Here is a 17,579-nt window from a genome sequence, read left to right on the forward strand (position 1 = left end):
CTGGACAAAGACCAAATATATATTTCTTATTGTATCACAGTATCACAAATGTAAAAGGAAGCGAGAGGAAGGAGGAGATACAGCCATGTGGGTGCAGAAATAGCGGAGAAGAGTTAAGTCTTCAAATATCAAGAATTCTTACACTGGCTAGGGGTCTACTTGTTCTCTGCTGCTTACTCACTATTCACTACTCACTAGGGTGACTGGGTGTAAGTGAGGGAATTCCATTTTGGAGGTAAAATTATGAACAATCACAGCCATATCCTTGAATGACCACTAAGATACTGGCCAATAAAAAGTTCTAGAATTATTTTTTAAATCTGGCACTTAATTAGAACTGAGGACTGGACATAGTAATGCCAGTGTGGCTGCCAGGCCCCTACCACAGCAAAGTGGGTGATTCACCCCTGGGGACACACACCACGGCACATTCTTCTTGCACTCTGTTATAATCTGTCTGCCTGCTGGGCCAGCCTATATGCCAGAGGTATGATTCCATCCTGTTCACTTTTGGGCTGCAGCACCTGCCACTAAGCTTGACATTGCAAGAGTCACTCATTTGCTTTAAATTGGAATTTAGATACATTAGTGTCCTGTATCTTAGGCTTCATTTTTTTGATCAGTTCCAAGAGAATGAGAGCTGGGATGTCACTGGATGCCACGTCTGGCTTTATATCCTACTTCTAGTCTACTTTTTCAGGCCATTCTGTTTTAAAATGAAAAAAATATTTCAGGTTTAAACTGAAGTTGCTGATGCTCCTCATTCCACTCCACTAAAAAAGTGCAATACCCGGTTTCCCCCAAAATAAGACAGTGTCTTATTTTAAGGTGTGCTTACCAAAGATGAGCTAGGTCTTATTTTCAGGGTATGTCTTATCTTTCCTGTAAGTAGGTCTTATTTTAGGAGGATGTCTTATTTTTGGGGAAACAGGGTAGTATGTATGTTTTATTTTTGACTGGTATTCAATTAAAGTCAATCCTGTTCTGAAAAATTCCTCCATTTCCTTCAAATTACCTGGCACCTGAGCTACTGTTTTGTTTAGTTGTTTTACTTTGTTTGGAGAAGGTGGAGGTTGGGAATGACCACTTTTCTGAAACAAATTCCTTCTTTCTGAGGTTTGGTCTTTCAAGTAGGTTCCCAATGTTCAGTCACAAGAAAATTTATCCAACCTGATGCATAGCTTAGCCGTGTTCTCTAGTTATCACTGAAAACAGCATGGCAACTTTCAACAGAAATGGTTTTTAAGCTTAAATATAACAAAAATATTCTACACTTCCTAAAAGCATATATGAGATAGATTTCATTTCCTTATTTTGTAGGCTGTGTGCTTTAAAAAACCATTACACTTTAAATCAGCATTACGATTTACATTTATGAAAACACCACAGTTATTTTACAATAAGAAATGATCATCACTAAGAATCTCTATGTCAAGTGCAGAAAACATAATAGTTATTAATTCACAAGGGAACATAATTTAAGTTAATATTTGGCAGACATGTAGAACCTTTCAGGCACATATCTTTCAAGTTATGAAGAGGCCAATAAAATGGTGTAAGTAAAATAAAAGTTTAAACTTTTTAAAAATTCTAACAGTTTTGAGAGAACTGGTTTATAATCTAGTCAGAAATACCACACACACACTCTCTCTCACATCAATTTAGTTAGAGCATATTTACTCTGAAAATTCAGGTCTTTTTCCATCCAGTCAAGCTTTTTCAGTGCAGTTTTTCTAGATGAAGCTGCAAAGAAATGGACATCTGAAAGCAAACAGGACACCCTGGATCACCTCGCCCTCCCTTATTTCACTGCATCTTTTTATCAAATTAATCCCAGGATACCAGAGCATATAATTTCCTGGTTTGTGAAAATCCCTCTAATCAGGATATTTAGAATTGATGTCTCCTTTAACTGGACTCCTTTTGTATTGTATACGAGGCAGAGGGAAATGCTATCATAACACTTCAATAGTTAAGTGACTTTATGAGAAAAATAGTTCCAAATGTTTCCTAAAACCTTCCAAACCGCACCAAAGACCATTATCGTAATATTATGTTTCCCCATTGCCTCCATTATTTAAGCTTGTCTCTCTTGAAATGATACTTGGATGGGAAATTTAGGTTTACATAACATATAAATTGTTTCAAAAGGAAAATCCTTGGCTGCACAATTATTATATATGTAGAAGTGTCAGATAATTTGTTTTCAATAGCTCTTTTTACTAATTGGCAAAAGAATGTGCTTAAAGCTTTTTGTTGCTAAAGCTTATAGACAGAAATTATTTTTCTCTCCCTAAATCAAGCTATCTAAATAGGCATTGTAGAATTCTATTAAATTTACTATTGAATACAAAGAAGGTTATGTATCACATTATACATTAAATATACACAATAAAATTTATTTCAAAAAAGATAACCTATATTTTTGGTAGAGTGTATGAGCATGTAACCTGTATATACTGTGTCTCATTTATCAAAGTAACATTCCATTTCAGTAAGTCTAATTTCAAACAGGACCTTAGTGGACGGTTTAGCACTGGATTCAGTTTTAAGGTGCTGCCACCACAACTGTAAGCTGCTCCATTTCAAGTTCTTTTGCAACAGAATTTTCTTGGGGATAATCACAGGTAGTGTGTTCAATAAATAGTCTCATGGTAGAAATGGACAAATGAATGAACAGATTGTGGTATATACACAGTATAGAGTAATATTCAGCCATAAAAAGGAAAGAACTGCTGATGCTTGTTAAGAGATGGATGAACCTTAAAAAATTATGCTAATGGAAAGAAACCAGACATAAAACAGTCACGTGTTATATGACTTCATTTACATGAATAAATAAATAAATATATAGAGACAGAACACAGATTGGTGGCTGTCAGGGGCTGATCCTCCCATCTCAGTCTCCCAAGTAGTTTGGAATACAGGTGTGTGCCTTCACACCTGGCTAATTTTTATTTTTGTGAAGATGAGGGTCTCATTATGTTGCCCAGGCTGGTCTCAAACTCCTGTGCTCAAGTGACCCTCCTGGCTCAGCCTTCCAAAGTGCTGAGATTATAGGTGTGAGCCACTGAGCACGGCCCTCAGTGTTTTAGTAAGTGTTTCATTAAAAATAAATCTATAGCTAAATAAATCTTTTTTAAAATAAAATTTGACAGATTTATTTACTGCAGGAATTCTTTAACAGTTAAATATGCAAATATGTGGATATTCACAGGGAGGGAAAAGTTGTGCTGCTCCCGGTCCCTTTTAAAGAAGGAATTCTGTGGGACTTCATGCATAGAACACATGTTAGGGAACAGGGCTCTGGAAGGTTAACTCACACACATGACACAGTAAGCTCTGATTCTGTGAAGGCTGGGATTAGAATTGTGTCTTCTGGCTTTTGGGCTAGGGGGTTTTCTACTAAAATCATTGTTAACTCCCTGAAAAGATAAAAATAAGTCTGAGGTTTCTAATATAAACACATTTGCTGAACTACATTCTATGGTAAATCCTTTATTTTGTTCAGTAATGGAAGATAAAAATGTATTTTCTGAGGAATATCCACAAATTGGATATGCTGTTTCCCGATGGTTCCTGGGAGTAACGCCATCTCTTTGATACCATCTCTCATGGACACGAGGTTTTCCTGACTTCTGTTCGAGTCACTATTTTTAAGTGGAGGTTCACAGGGATGAGATAGGCACAGGGGCAATAGCGAAAACTGTATTAGCCATCTTCAATACTCTAGCCTTGGCCTTCTAAAATTTATCTAAACTGACACTTTTTTTTCCCAGTTTTTGGCCGGGGCTGGGTTTGAACCCACCACCTCTGGCATATGGAGCCGGCGCCCTACCCCTCTGAGCCACAAGCACCATTCAGACACCATTTGTTTTTTAAAAGTGATCCAATGGGCTGAAGGTTTAGAAACCTATACTCGGGAAAACACTTGATAAAATGTCATTGAAGCTACTTTTACAACTGTTTTAAAAGCTCTAGCCCACCTGGTAAGAACAAACTCTGCTTTAAGAAGTGTGTGCCATTCTGTTAAAGTAATAAAAATAGGGACTATACATTCTTCATATTTAGTAGCAAAGGGTCATACAAGTAATGTCTCCCCTTTGCTTCCACGGACTTTCTTTTTCTTTAAATAGAAGACAATGAAAGTCTATTTTTTTTAAATACTTTTAAATTACTTGTAAAATTTAAAGCAGAAAATGGCCAGTACTCAGTTTTAGTTTATATATGCTCATTTGTACAAGCATGCATGCATATGAGTGTGATAGCAGACAATAATATCTGTACCACTCTTAGACTGCAATAAAACCTCTTGACTGTTGTCTTAAAGAACTGCACTCAGAAGATGGTTTTACCTTCACTTCCTTCAGCTTGAGTTAACTTGCATTTGACTTTGTTAATTTAACTTCACCAGACTTATGTCATCTTTTAAAGTAAGAAAAAATGTTTGAAATGTTTTTTTTTTCTCCATTTGCCCTACTTAGAGGTCTAGGACTCTACATTTGTTTTTGTAAGAACACTCCCTTCTCCTCTACTGTGTACACTAACAGGATCTATGTGAGGGAGCTATAAATGTCACTAAGACCCTAAAAGTTCATGGCCATGAAGATAAGAGGATCTTGCAGTAAGGTGTCAGAAAATCCAATAAGTGGAACGAAAGAAAAGAAACAGAAAGGAAGATGGGATGGAGTAAAATAAGAGTTTTGAGGAAAGAAGCTTAAGTGGGTGAAAGTCTAGAATCCTCAGGGTGGGGACTAAAGAGAGACTTCAAAGAAGGAAGTCCATTATCAGATGATAGGAGAAACTCAAATCCAAATACCTACGATACACCTGTCAGTGACTCAAAGCTTCTTACCCAACACAAAATGTAGGGCATGACTATCAGACAAGAAGATGAATTTATTATCATTATTTTTCATTTTGTTTAAAGAAATACACTAACAGATCAGGTGAAGATGGCGGCCGAGTAACAGCTTCCTTGCATCTGGGCACCGTGAGTCTGGGGAGATAGGACTCCAGGCATCTCTGGCTGGTGGGATCTGCCTATCATGACCCATCTGAGGATACAGGGAGTCAGCGAGAGATTTCTGGACCCCAAGAGGAGGACAAAAACAGTGGAAAAACGGCAAGTGGTCGCGTGTGTTCAATCCGTCTAAACCCGCCCGCAACTGTAAGTTCAGTAGCAGCGAGACTGCAAACCAGAAAGGCCTTACCTGTGAACTGTTTTGGTGTCTTTTGACTTGGCTCAGTTGAACTGCCTTGGGGAGAGCCTCAGCGGGAGTGCGGAGAACTTTGGCCGTTGTCTAGGGCCCCAGTATGAGCCGCTAAGGCAGATAGAGCTAATAGTGTTTGGCTGTGGGTCACAGGGAGCCATTGTGAGCAATTTGCCCTGGCAAGCTCCACCCTGAGGGTTGCAGAGCTAGAATCGGTGGGAGCAGGTAACCCAGCGACGAAGTAGCCTACGGGTAGCGTCTGAGCCGCCTTGCAGCCCGAACCCTCAGGTGCAGAGTGAGACCGGTTTTGGCACACTGGGTAAGTGGATAGCCACTTCAGCAGTGATTCCAGCGACAAGCACGTTCCTGGGAAAGATTCTTTTCAGCAAGTTTACAAGTTCCAAGTGCCTTTTAAGTGGGTTGAAGAGAGATTGAGGGTGTCTACCTGCTGGGGTTTGAGAAATCAGCAGCCTCCAGTCGTATCAGAACTGTGATTAACATCTCATACCCCAGAAGACCACGTGTTGCCCAGACAATATTCAATAACATATACATACTGCTTTGTTTTTGGTTGTGTTTTTTTTTTTTGTTTGTTTTTCCGTTTGGTTGTTTCTTTTGTTTATTTTGATGTTCTTGATGTTGTTTTGTTTTTTAATTTCAACCTTTTCCATACAGATCCTTTTTCTTTCTCAATTTTTCTAGTTTAATTATAATTTCCCATTGCTGCCTTTTTCAATAACTAGAACTTCATTTTTGCTAGTGTTTCTACTGCTATTATTTGGTTTTTCACCCAATTTTATCCCATAAAGTTTTCTGATTGCTTGTTTTGTTTTGATTTATAGCATTTTTGTCTTTCCTCTCTACTTGGTGGAGGTGGGGTACCGTGTCTGATCAGGTTAGCAAAGAGCTGCTGACCTCAAGGGAACCACCCAACTGGGCACCCCCAGAAGGTAGGTTTTTTTTTAAGGTTGTGTCAAAGTATCCTACTGTACACCTATATTGCTCTGTCTCCCTCTTTCTGTGCTTCTCTTCTTTTTGTCAATATTCCTTTAACCCACCCCCTCTCCTTTCTCTATTTTTCTTTTTTTTGCTTATCACTCGGTCCTCCTTTCTTTCATCCCTTTTTTGCTCTTTAACCTTCTCACCCTTCTGGTCCTGTAACCCTTAGTCCACAGGCACGAGAACTTAAAGAGCAAGAGGAAGTGAAAGGAAAATTAGGGCAAGGAAACAGATAAAAGAAATCACTCATGAGGAAGAATCAGAAGAAAACTCCAGGCAACATGAAGAACCAGTACAGAACAACCCCGCCAAGGGATAATGAGGTAGCTACTGCAGAGGATTCCACCTATAAAGAAATGTTAGGAATGACAGAAAGGGAATTTAGAATACACATGTTGAAAACAATGAAAGAAATAATGGAAACAATGAAGGAAACTGCTAATAAAGTGGAAAATAACCAAAAGGCAATCCAAAAACAGAATCAAATAAGAGATGAACGATATGAAGAATAGAAAAAGGATATACCAGAGCTGAAGGAACTGAAACAGTCAATTAGGGAACTTAAAGATGCAATGGAAAGTATCAGCAACATGTTAGAACATGCAGAAGAAAGAATTTCAGAGGTAGAAGACAAAGTTCTTGAGATAACTCAGATGGTAAAAGAGGCAGAAAAGAAGAGAGAGAAAGCAGAACGTTCACTGTCAGAATTATGGGACTTTATGAAGCGTTCCAACATACGAGTTATAGGAATTCCAGAAGGGGAAGAAGAATGCCCCAGAGGAATGGAAGCCATACTAGAGAATATTATAAAAGAAAATTTCCCAAATATCACCAAAGATTCTGACACTCTGCTTTCAGAGGGCTATCGGACCTCAGGTCGCCTCAACGCTAACCGAGCTTCTCCAAGACACATTGTGGTGAACCTGTCCAAAGTCAAGACAAAAGAAAAGATTCTGCAAGCTGCCAGGAGTAAGCGCCAGTTGACCTACAGGGGCAAATCCATCAGAGTGACCGCAGACTTCTCTAATGAAACTTTCCAAGCAAGAGGACAATGGTCATCTAACTTTAATCTACTTAAAAAGAACAATTTCCAACCCAGAATTCTGTACCCTGCTAAGCTAAGCTTCAAAATTGATGGAGAAATCAAATCATTTACGGATACACAAACATTGAGGAAATTCGCCACAACAAGACTAGCTCTACAGGAAATACTTCAACCTGTTCTGCACACTGACCACCACAATGGATCAGCAGCAAAGTAAGAACTCAGAAATTAAAGGAAACCTAACCTCCACACTGATGCAAAAGACAAAACTAAGCTATGGACTCTCACAAAATAAGATGAATAGAATACTACCACACTTATCAATTATCTCAATAAATGTTAAAGGCTTGAATTCCCCACTGAAGAGACATAGATTGGCTGACTGGACTAAAAAACACAAGCCATCCATTTGCTGTCTGCAAGAAACACATCTGGCTTCAAAAGACAAATTAAAGCTCCGAGTCAAGGGTTGGAAGACAATTTTTCAGGCAAATGGCATTCAGAAGAAAAGAGGAGTTGCCATCTTATTTTCAGATACATGTGGATTTAAAGCAACTAAAGTCAAAAAAGAAAAAGATGGTCACTTTATGTTCGTCAAGGGAAAAATACAACAAGAAGACGTTTCAATTCTAAATATTTATGCACCCAATTTAAATGCTCCCAGATTCTGGAAACAGACCTTACTCAGTCTGAGCAATATGATATCTGATAATACCATCATAACAGGGGACTTTAACACTCCTCTTGCAGAGCTGGACAGATCCTCTAAACAGAAATTAAACAAAGATATAAGAGATTTAAATGAGACCCTAGAATAACTGTGCTTGATAGACGCATATAGAACACTCCACCCCAAAGATAAAGAATATACATTCTTCTCATCACCCCATGGAACATTCTCCAAAATTGATCATATCCTGGGACACAAAAAAAATATCAACAGAATCAAAAGAATTGAAATTTTACCTTGTATCTTCTCAGACCATAAGGCACCAAAGGTGAACTCAACTCTAACAAAAATGCTCGACCCCACCCAAAGGCATGGAAATTAAACAATCTTCTGTTGAATAACAGATGGGTGCAGGAAGAAATAAAACAGGAAATCATTAACTTCCTTGAGCATAACAACAATGAAGACACAAGCTACCAAAACCTGTGGGATACTGCAAAACCAGTTTTGAGAGGAAAATTCATCGCTTTAGATGTCTACATTCGAAAAACAGAGAGCGCATCAACAATCTCACAAGAGATCTTATGGAATTGGAAAAAGAAGAACAATCTAAGCCTAAACTCAGTAGAAGAAAAGAAATATCCAAAATCAAATCAGAGATCAATGAAATTGAAAACAAAAGAATCATTCAGAAAATTAATGAAACAAGGAGTTGGTTTTTTGAAAAAATAAATAAAATAGATAAACCATTGGCCAGACTAACGAGGAATAGAAAAGTAAAATCTCTAGTAACCTCAATCAGAAATGATAAAGGGGAAATAACAACTGATCCCACAGAGATACAAGAGATCATCTCTGAATACTACCAGAAACTCTATGCCCAGAAATTTGACAATGTGAAGGAAATGGATCAATATTTGGAATCACACCCTCTCCCTAGAGTCAGCCAGGAAGAAATAGAGCTCCTGAACAGACCAATTTTAAGCACCGAGATCAAAGAAACAATAAAAAATCTTCCAACCAAAATATGCCCTGGTCCAGATGGCTTCACTCCAGAATTCTATCAAACCTTCAAGGAAGAGCTTATTCCTGTACTGCAGAAATTATTCCAAAAAATTGAGGAAGAAGGAATCTTCCCCAACACATTCTATGAAGCAAACATCAACCTGATACCAAAACCAGGAAAAGACCCAAACGAAAAGGAGAATTTCAGACCAATCTCACTCATGAATATAGACGTAAAAATTCTCAACAAAATCCTAGCCAATAGATTACAGCTTATCATCAAAAAAGTCATTCATCATGATCAAGTAGGCTTCATCCCAGGGATGCAAGGCTGGTTTAACATACACAAGTCCATAAACGTTATCCACCATATTAACAGAGGCAAAAATAAAGATCACATGGTCCTCTCAATAGATGTAGAAAAAGCATTTGATAAAATCCAGCATCCTTTTCTAATGAGAACACTGAAGAAGATAGGCATAGGTGGCACATTTCTAAAACTGATTGAAGCTATCTATGACAAACCCACAGCCAATATTTTACTGAATGGAGTAAAACTGAAAGCTTTTCCTCTTAGAACTGGAACCAGACAAGGTTGTCCTCTGTCACCTTTACTATTCAACATAGTGCTAGAAGTTCTAGCCAATACAATTAGGCAAGACAAGGAAATAAAGGGAATCCAAATGGGAGCAGAGGAGGTCAAACTCTCTCTCTTTGCTGACGACATGAACTTATACTTAGAGAACCCCAAAGACTCAACCACAAGACTCCTAGAAGTCATCAAAAAATACAGTAATGTTTCAGGATATAAAATCAATGTCCACAAGTCAGTAGCCTTTGTATACACCAATAACAGTCAAGATGAGAAGCTAATTAAGGACACAACTCCCTTCACCATAGTTTCAAAGAAAATGAAATACCTAAGAATATACCTAATGAAGGAGGTGAAGGACCTGTATAAAGAAAACTATGAAATTCTCAGAAAGGAAATAGCAGAGGATATTAACAAATGGAAGAACATACCATGCTCATGGACGGGAAGAATCAACATTGTTAAAATGTCTATACTTCCCAAAACAATCTACCTATTCAATGCGATTCCTATCAAAATACCAACATCGTACTTTCAAGATTTGGAGAAAATGATTCTGCGTTTTGTATGGAACCAGAAAAAACCCTGTATAGCTAAGGCAGTTCTTAGTAATAAAAATAAAGCTGGGGGCACAAGCATACCAGATTTTAGTCTGTACTACAAAGCCATAGTGCTCAAGACAGCATGGTACTGGCACAAAAACAAAGACATAGACACTTGGAATCGAATTGAAAAGCAAGAAATGAAACTAACATCTTACAACCACCTAATCTTCGTTAAACCAAACAAGAACATACCTTGGGGGAAAGACTCCCTACTCAATAAATGGTGTTGGGAGAACTGAATGTCTACATGTAAAAGACTGAAACTGGACCCACACCTTTCCCCACTCACAAAAATTGATTCAAGATGGATAAAGGACTTATATTTAAGGCATGAAACAATAAAAATCCTCAAAGAAAGCATAGGAAAAACACTGGAAGATATTGGCCTGGGGAAAGACTCCATGAAGAAGACTGCCATGGCAATTGCGACAACAAAAATAAACAAATGGGACTTCATTAAACTGAAAAGCTTCTGTACAGCTAAGGAAACAATAACCAAAGCAAAGAGACAACCTACACAATGGGAAAGGATATTTGCATATTTTCAATCAGACAAAAGCTTGACAACTAGGATCTATAGAGAACTCAAATTAATCCACATGAAAAAAGCCAACAATCCCATATATCAATGGGCAAGAGACATGAATAGAACTTTCTCTAAAGATGACAGACGAATGGCTAACAAACACATGAAAAAATGTTCATCATCTCTATATTTTAGAGAAATGCAAATCAAAACAACCCTGAGATATCATCTAACCCCAGTGAGAATGGCCCACATCACAAAATCTCAAAACTGCAGATGCTGGCGTGGATGTGGAGAGAAGGGAACACTTTTACACTGCTGGTGGGACTGCAAACTAGTACAACCTTTCTGGAAGGAAGTATGGAGAAACCTCAAAGCACTCAAGCTAGACCTCCCATTTGATCCTGCAATCCCATTACTGGGCATCTACCCAGAAGGAAAAAAATCCTTTTATCATAAGGACATTTGTACTAGGCTGTTCATTGCAGCTCAATTTACAATCGCCAAAATGTGGAAACAGCCTAAATGTCCACCAACCCAGGAATGGATTAACAAGATATGGTATATGTATACCATAGAATACTATTCAGCCATTAAAAAAAATGGAGACTTTACATCCTTCGTATTAACCTGGATGGAAGTGGAAGACATTATTCTTAGTAAAGCATCACAAGAATGGAGAAGCATGAATCCTATGTACTCAATTTTGATATGAGGACAATTAAGGTTATGAGGGGGGGAAGCAGAAAGAGGGACGGAGGGAGGGGGGTGGGACTTTGGTGTGTGTCACACTTTATGGGGGCAAGACATGATTGCAAGCGGGACTTTACGTAACAATTGCAATCAGTGTAACCTGGCTTATTCTATCCTCAATGAATCCGCAACAATAAGAAACAAACAAACATACCAACAAACAAAAAAAATAATAAAATAAAATAAAAATAAAATAAATAAAAGCTTGTGAAAAAGAAAAAGAAATACAGTAACAGAATTTTTCTGTTCCAAAATGTACTCCAATTATATTGATACCATTGAAAATATTTGAGTATATTTTTGGATATATCTTTGGAATTTATCACATATTTCATTCATTAACCCATCTAGCCATTCATTTATTCACTTATGGTTTTAAGGAAGATTTAGTTTGTCAGATACTGTGCTAGACACTTTGCCATTAACCTTGAGAATCTCATAATCCTGTACACTAAAAATACTCAAAATTTCTAAATTTGGGCGTGGCAGGAATTTTTTTTTGAGACACAGTCTTATTCTGTTGCCTTAGATAGAATGCCATGGTCTCAGCCTGGCTCACAGCAACCTTAAACTTCTGGGCTCAAGTGATCCTACTGCGTCAGCCTCCTGAGTAGCTGGGACTATAGGCATAAGCCACAACACCCAGATAACTTTTCTGTTTTTTATAGAGATTGGAATCTCTCTCTTTCTCAGGCTGGTCTTTGACTCCTGGACTTCAATGAATCCTGTGGCCTTGACCTTCCAAAGTGCAAGGATTACAGGTGTGAGCCACCATGCACGGCCAGGGTTGAGGGACTTTTGACAGATAACAAGTAATTGAAAGTTCAATAAGGGGAAACTTGATGATCAGACTGATAAACAACATGTCAGGAGATAAGTAATAAAACTGAGTTTGTTAGGAGGTTCTTAAACTACCAGGTAGCAGATTTCCCAAAATATGTTAAGAAATGGCATCATTATTGAAATCAGTGTACTTTTATGGGAGCTGAGTTAAAAAGGCAACCTCCTCTGAGTTACTAATTTAAGAAAAAATACTCAGTAAATATCTGTCACATACTCACACCTGTAGTGTGCAGTCCACTCTCAGGATTAAGTTGTGCAAGGCACAGACCTTGCTGTTTGGTAACTTATGTCCTAGTAGAAAATAGTTATAGTTAATCATAATGTAAGACAAACTTAAGCACAGTATCTGTTCCTAATATTAGCAAATCTGATTAAGTATTTTGTCTCTGGCATTGTTGTTTGAATGTACTGATAAAATGTAGCCCTTAATTTTAAGGAGTTCACAGTCTAGTGAAGCCACAAAAGAAGTAAAAGGGCAACCTCTGCGGTGGGTGATGAGCGGCAGGGGAGCCTGGGGAGAGGAACAGGAGCCAGGCTGGGGAGGCTTCCCAGAGGAGCTGAGGAAGAGAATGGGCTGAGCCTGGTGAAGGAGGGGTGTATTTCCTGCAGATGGGAGAATAAGGTAGGTGAGAAAGGCCTATTAGGGGAATGTGGTTCAGTGGGGCAGGATTTTACTCTGTATGGAGATTTTACTATGTGTGGGTACTATGAGAGAAGAGGAAAGACTGCACAGATAACCTGGGGCCAAATCACTAAGGTCCCAGGGGTCTGCTGTGGAGTCCGGCCTTCATTAAGGAATTTGAAGGAGAGATGACTTTCAGTTGGTATGGTTTTTAATTTTTTTTTTTTTTTTTAGGGAAACTCAACATCCTGATTGATACTTCATTTCAGGACAGACAGTCCTGCTGGGCACAGAAAGAAAAGAAACTAAGGTATCAGGCTCTATTCAGGCACTGAAACAAAAGGGAGTAACTGGTAAGAAAGAAGTGAGATAAAGCAAGGGATTGCGGGAGGCTTTGAGGGCAGGCAGGGTAAGTGTTATTCCACCGCCAATGAAGAAAGCTTAAACCTAGATGAAAAGAAAACTGAAACAAAAGGAAGCAGAAACAAAGGATGATGACAAAAGCAGAAACGGAAAGAGGAGGAGGAGGAAGAGGAGAAGCTCCTTTCAGAAAGAACGTGGAGAGACCAGTGTTGGTCTTGTCTCAGGGATTCGTGACCACATGTTCTAACATCCTGAGTACAGAAAGGTCACTTGTGTAACCACCTCCCTCTGGTGTGTTTTGAGAGGCCTGTTAGATTGTACAAAAAGCCATGCATCCACTCAGAGATCCATATTCCTTATTTCATAAAGCTTTACAATGGCTAATTTAGGTTATCAGCTTCTAGGCACAGTTAACCCAAGCTAAGTCTTTATATTACTGAGGAGGAAAAGCACCTGTTCCCAGATTCCCCCAAAGCCTTTTCTTTTTCTAATGAAAAATACCTGAACATAGCACTCGTTTTTGAGATCACTACAAGTTTCCAGGGGTTAGTTTCTATATTGATTAGTGTCTCTAAAGTATACATGTCTGAATATGTGCATATGTATTTATGTTCGACCAAATAGAAAATGTGTAAATTTTCAGAAACAAACAGGTCCGTTTAAAAAGTAGCTTAGCTCTGTTGACAAGGTGAACTCTTAAAACCTGCATCTTTTCATTGTCACTTTAAGCTAGCCAACAGACCTAAATCACCTATTTTGTTATCAGTTAACGAAAAAGAAAGTCATTTGAGAGAAGTCGCTTAAAATTAATTGAAGCGTCCCTGATGGTTGCGAATGGCAAAATGCCACATTTATGCAGCAATATCTATAATTATATGGCTTCAGAAAAAAGGACAATACCTATGGAAACCTCTTACTGTACCCTATATATGTCACATCTGTGAACTCAGCCCCAGCATCATTTCAGTTTTGTTAGAGCAGTGGCATTTGCTAAATTGTAGCAGGATAGGTACTTTCCCCTTCTTTTCGGCTATTTAGATCAAAAGAAAGGTGTACACTTTATTTTTAATCCTATTACTTCACAGGAGCCCAGACAAAACATCAAAAAAAAAGGTAGGCAGGTTTAACCATTAGCATCAACATATTCTAAAGTTGAAAATCTCTTCCAGATAGCTACTTCACTTTGAAACAAACCGCATTTGTGTAGCTCAGAGTCAATATTACTCTCTACTGTATTTTAATTTTCACTGTACTTAAAAAGAAAAAATATACACAAGATGTATGATCTTGCCCTACAGCATGCAAGTATACGTTTGCAGGACAATCTAACATTATTAGAATAAAATGCAATTCACATATACTTTTTTTTTAGTTGGCTCAGCCATCCATCTCAATTTCATGAAAGGAAGGAAAGTGAATGAAATGCAGTTGCAAATCATATTTGAGGAGGGCAATGCTTCCCCACATCTGAAGTCTATTGAAAGCTCATGAGTAAGAACTTGGGGAACAAATCCTTTCTGTTCAAAAGATGTGTCAGTGGAGAAATTCTCAAAAAATAGCACACAATTCATCAGAAATCATGCATTTCTTTTTCTAAGACAGATTAAAAAAGAGAAAGCTATGGTTCTGAATTCTTTCCAAGAAACACTAAATTTAAGTATATAAAATAATTCATAAAAAATTTGCATTAGAAAGTGTACCATATGCAGGAGAGATATCAAAACTATTTAATAACTAGATAGCCTGAGTACCAGATAATCAAATGAACAATGCCAAAATAATTAGTACAGATGTATGGGTATATAGCTCTGGCTTAAAGAACATACCAAATTTTAAACAAAATAAAGCTGGTTTTGTGGAAATATGTGGTGGTTGAACTTGAGATTTCCCAGTGACATCATCATAATCATTACATCAGCAACTATAAATGATTATCAAGTTTCTAATACAGTGCACTGCCACTACTAGTCTCTGAAGATACAAAAAGGTGTGTGTGTGTCCATAACCACACCCTGTGGAGGAGCCATGAAGGCATAGGTGCTATCATATGTGTATGTGTGTGTGTGTGTGTGCGTGTGTACATATCCTATGATATATATGTATACACATACACCCACACACATGCAATCATATGACGTAAAACGTAAAACGTAAAACGTAAATCCTAAAGACGTAAAACAAACAAATTAAAAAGTAACCCATGCTTAGTGCTAAAGAGTGGCATAAACCCACAAATGTTGGGAAAATTCTGAAGATGAAGTTCTAGCCCAGGACTAGGAAGACGGAGTTAACTCATGCTGAAGGGAGAATTTGAATTTGGACCTACAGTCTGGTCTTAGGTAAGAATGGAGGAAAGGAGGACATTTCAGGAAAAATTGAACTTTGGATGTCTACTACCAGCACACACATGGAGAGAGAAAGTGTATATGTATGTAAGTGTGTATGTGTATGTGTGTTTGGCATGAAATAAAATTATCTTCATTTAACCTTCTCAGCAAATATCTTTTATTTTACCAAAGAGAAATGATGCTTATATTATCGGACCAAAGCCATGTGAATTTTATTGACAAATAGTAGTTTCATGTTTAGATAAAAGGGAACAGCTAAATATAAAATGTTAGAAGGTAATAAACTAAGAATTTTGAGGGCTTTTCACTACTATTTTAAATTGAAGGATAGATACAATCCCCCATTATATCAAAAATCTATGCCTACTTCTGTACAATTAAACTACATAAACCATAAACCTAATTTTCTAAATACATTTGCTAAGACTACATAATATAATACAGTATGACTTTAAGAGGCAAAGTCACCCAAAGGAACATCAGTGACTCTTCAACTTTGATGTGAGCCTGATTCTTTTTACAACCTGAGGAGATCGTCTAACATAGAATAGAAAGCAGAAGAGTCTAAACAAAAAAAGTTTTCTCAGAAGGCTTCCCAGTTAGCTCCCATTAAGTATTATCAGAAAATCGTCAACACTTAGAATCGTATCTCAAGAACAGAAGAAAAAGTACCCAGTGTACTCAGCCCTACTATGAAACTAATTTATGGCTTTCACATGAAAGCTATAACCCAGTTACAACCTAAGAATAGGGGGAAGGGGGAAAGGGAGGGGAGGGAGGGGGGAGGTGGGTAGAGGGAAGGGGATTGGTGGGATTACACCAGCAGTGCATCTTACAAGGGTATATGTGAAACTTGGTAAACGGTCTGTGAAGCTAGTGAATGATGCTCCATGATCATATCAATGTACACAGCTATGATTTAATAAAAAAAAAAAAGAATCCTCCATATAATTATAGTAACTAGATAGCAAGAGGGAGAACAAAGAGGGAGAACAAAGTTCAAACACACTTTAGAGGAATCTAATATTCTTTTTTAAGACATCTTGGAATGTATATACTCGATGCTATATAGAATCCATCTATGTCTCTCTCAACCAGATTCTGTCACAGAGGTTACCCTCTCAGGACTATATATCATAAGTCCAAGTCATTTGGAAAAAGAAGTGTTATAATTGACTTGAGACAAGAGGTACATTCCAAAAGTTTCATCCAAAGGCAGGTAGGAGAAGGCGTGTATTTACAATGAAGGCAAAGCTAGTGCTCAATCTGTAGCCAAAGTCTTTCTTCCTTATGCTAAATTATAAAGCTGCCCACAACATTTATATCAACGTAGAGTTCACCTTTCTGAAATTCATGATGAAATCATTATGTGAAAATTTTAGAATCCTATAAATTCCCCTAATTTGGAACAGCATTTACATGAAGATTACTAAAGTGCCAGTTGAGTTCTGTCATACCTTGAGTAGACTATTTTTCAGATAGCTGGTATCACTCTCATCTCTTTACATTTCTTTTCTTTTTTTTTTTTTCTTTGAGACAAAGTCTCACTTAGTCACCCTTGGTAGAGTGCTGTGGTGTCACAGCTCACAGCAACCTCCAGCTCTTGGGCTTAGGTGATTCTCTGGCCTCAGCCTCCCAAGTACCTGGGACTACAGGCACCCACCACAACACCCTGTTATTTTTTTGTTGCAGTTTGGCCGGGGCCAGTGCCCTACTCACTGAGCCACAGGCACCGCCCATCTCTTTACATTTCTAACAATATTCTATAACCTCACATAATTTCCAGCTTGATTTTTGATCAAATATTTGATACTTCATTATGAAGATAAAAGGTAATTATGAAGAAAAGATAATTTGTTCAGAAATCTATATGTAAAGTATTAGATCTAGAATCACCATCCTTATATAACTGAAGACTAAAGTGGCTTTCTGTCACCCTATGTAGGTTTTCCATTTGTGAAGCCATTCACCTATTTGCTCCAAACTACATTCATT

The 17,579-nt window shown here is 37.8% G+C and overlaps 1 protein-coding gene across 1 annotated transcript in view; it reads right to left on the minus strand.

Moving 5' to 3' along the window:
- GTDC1 (glycosyltransferase like domain containing 1) overlaps nucleotides 1-17,579 on the minus strand; it is a 444,137-nt gene that overhangs the window by 112,342 nt on the left and 314,216 nt on the right.

The sequence above is a fragment of the Nycticebus coucang genome, chromosome 7, assembly GCF_027406575.1.
Source record: "Nycticebus coucang isolate mNycCou1 chromosome 7, mNycCou1.pri, whole genome shotgun sequence".
NCBI classification, from domain to species: Eukaryota; Metazoa; Chordata; class Mammalia; order Primates; family Lorisidae; genus Nycticebus; species Nycticebus coucang.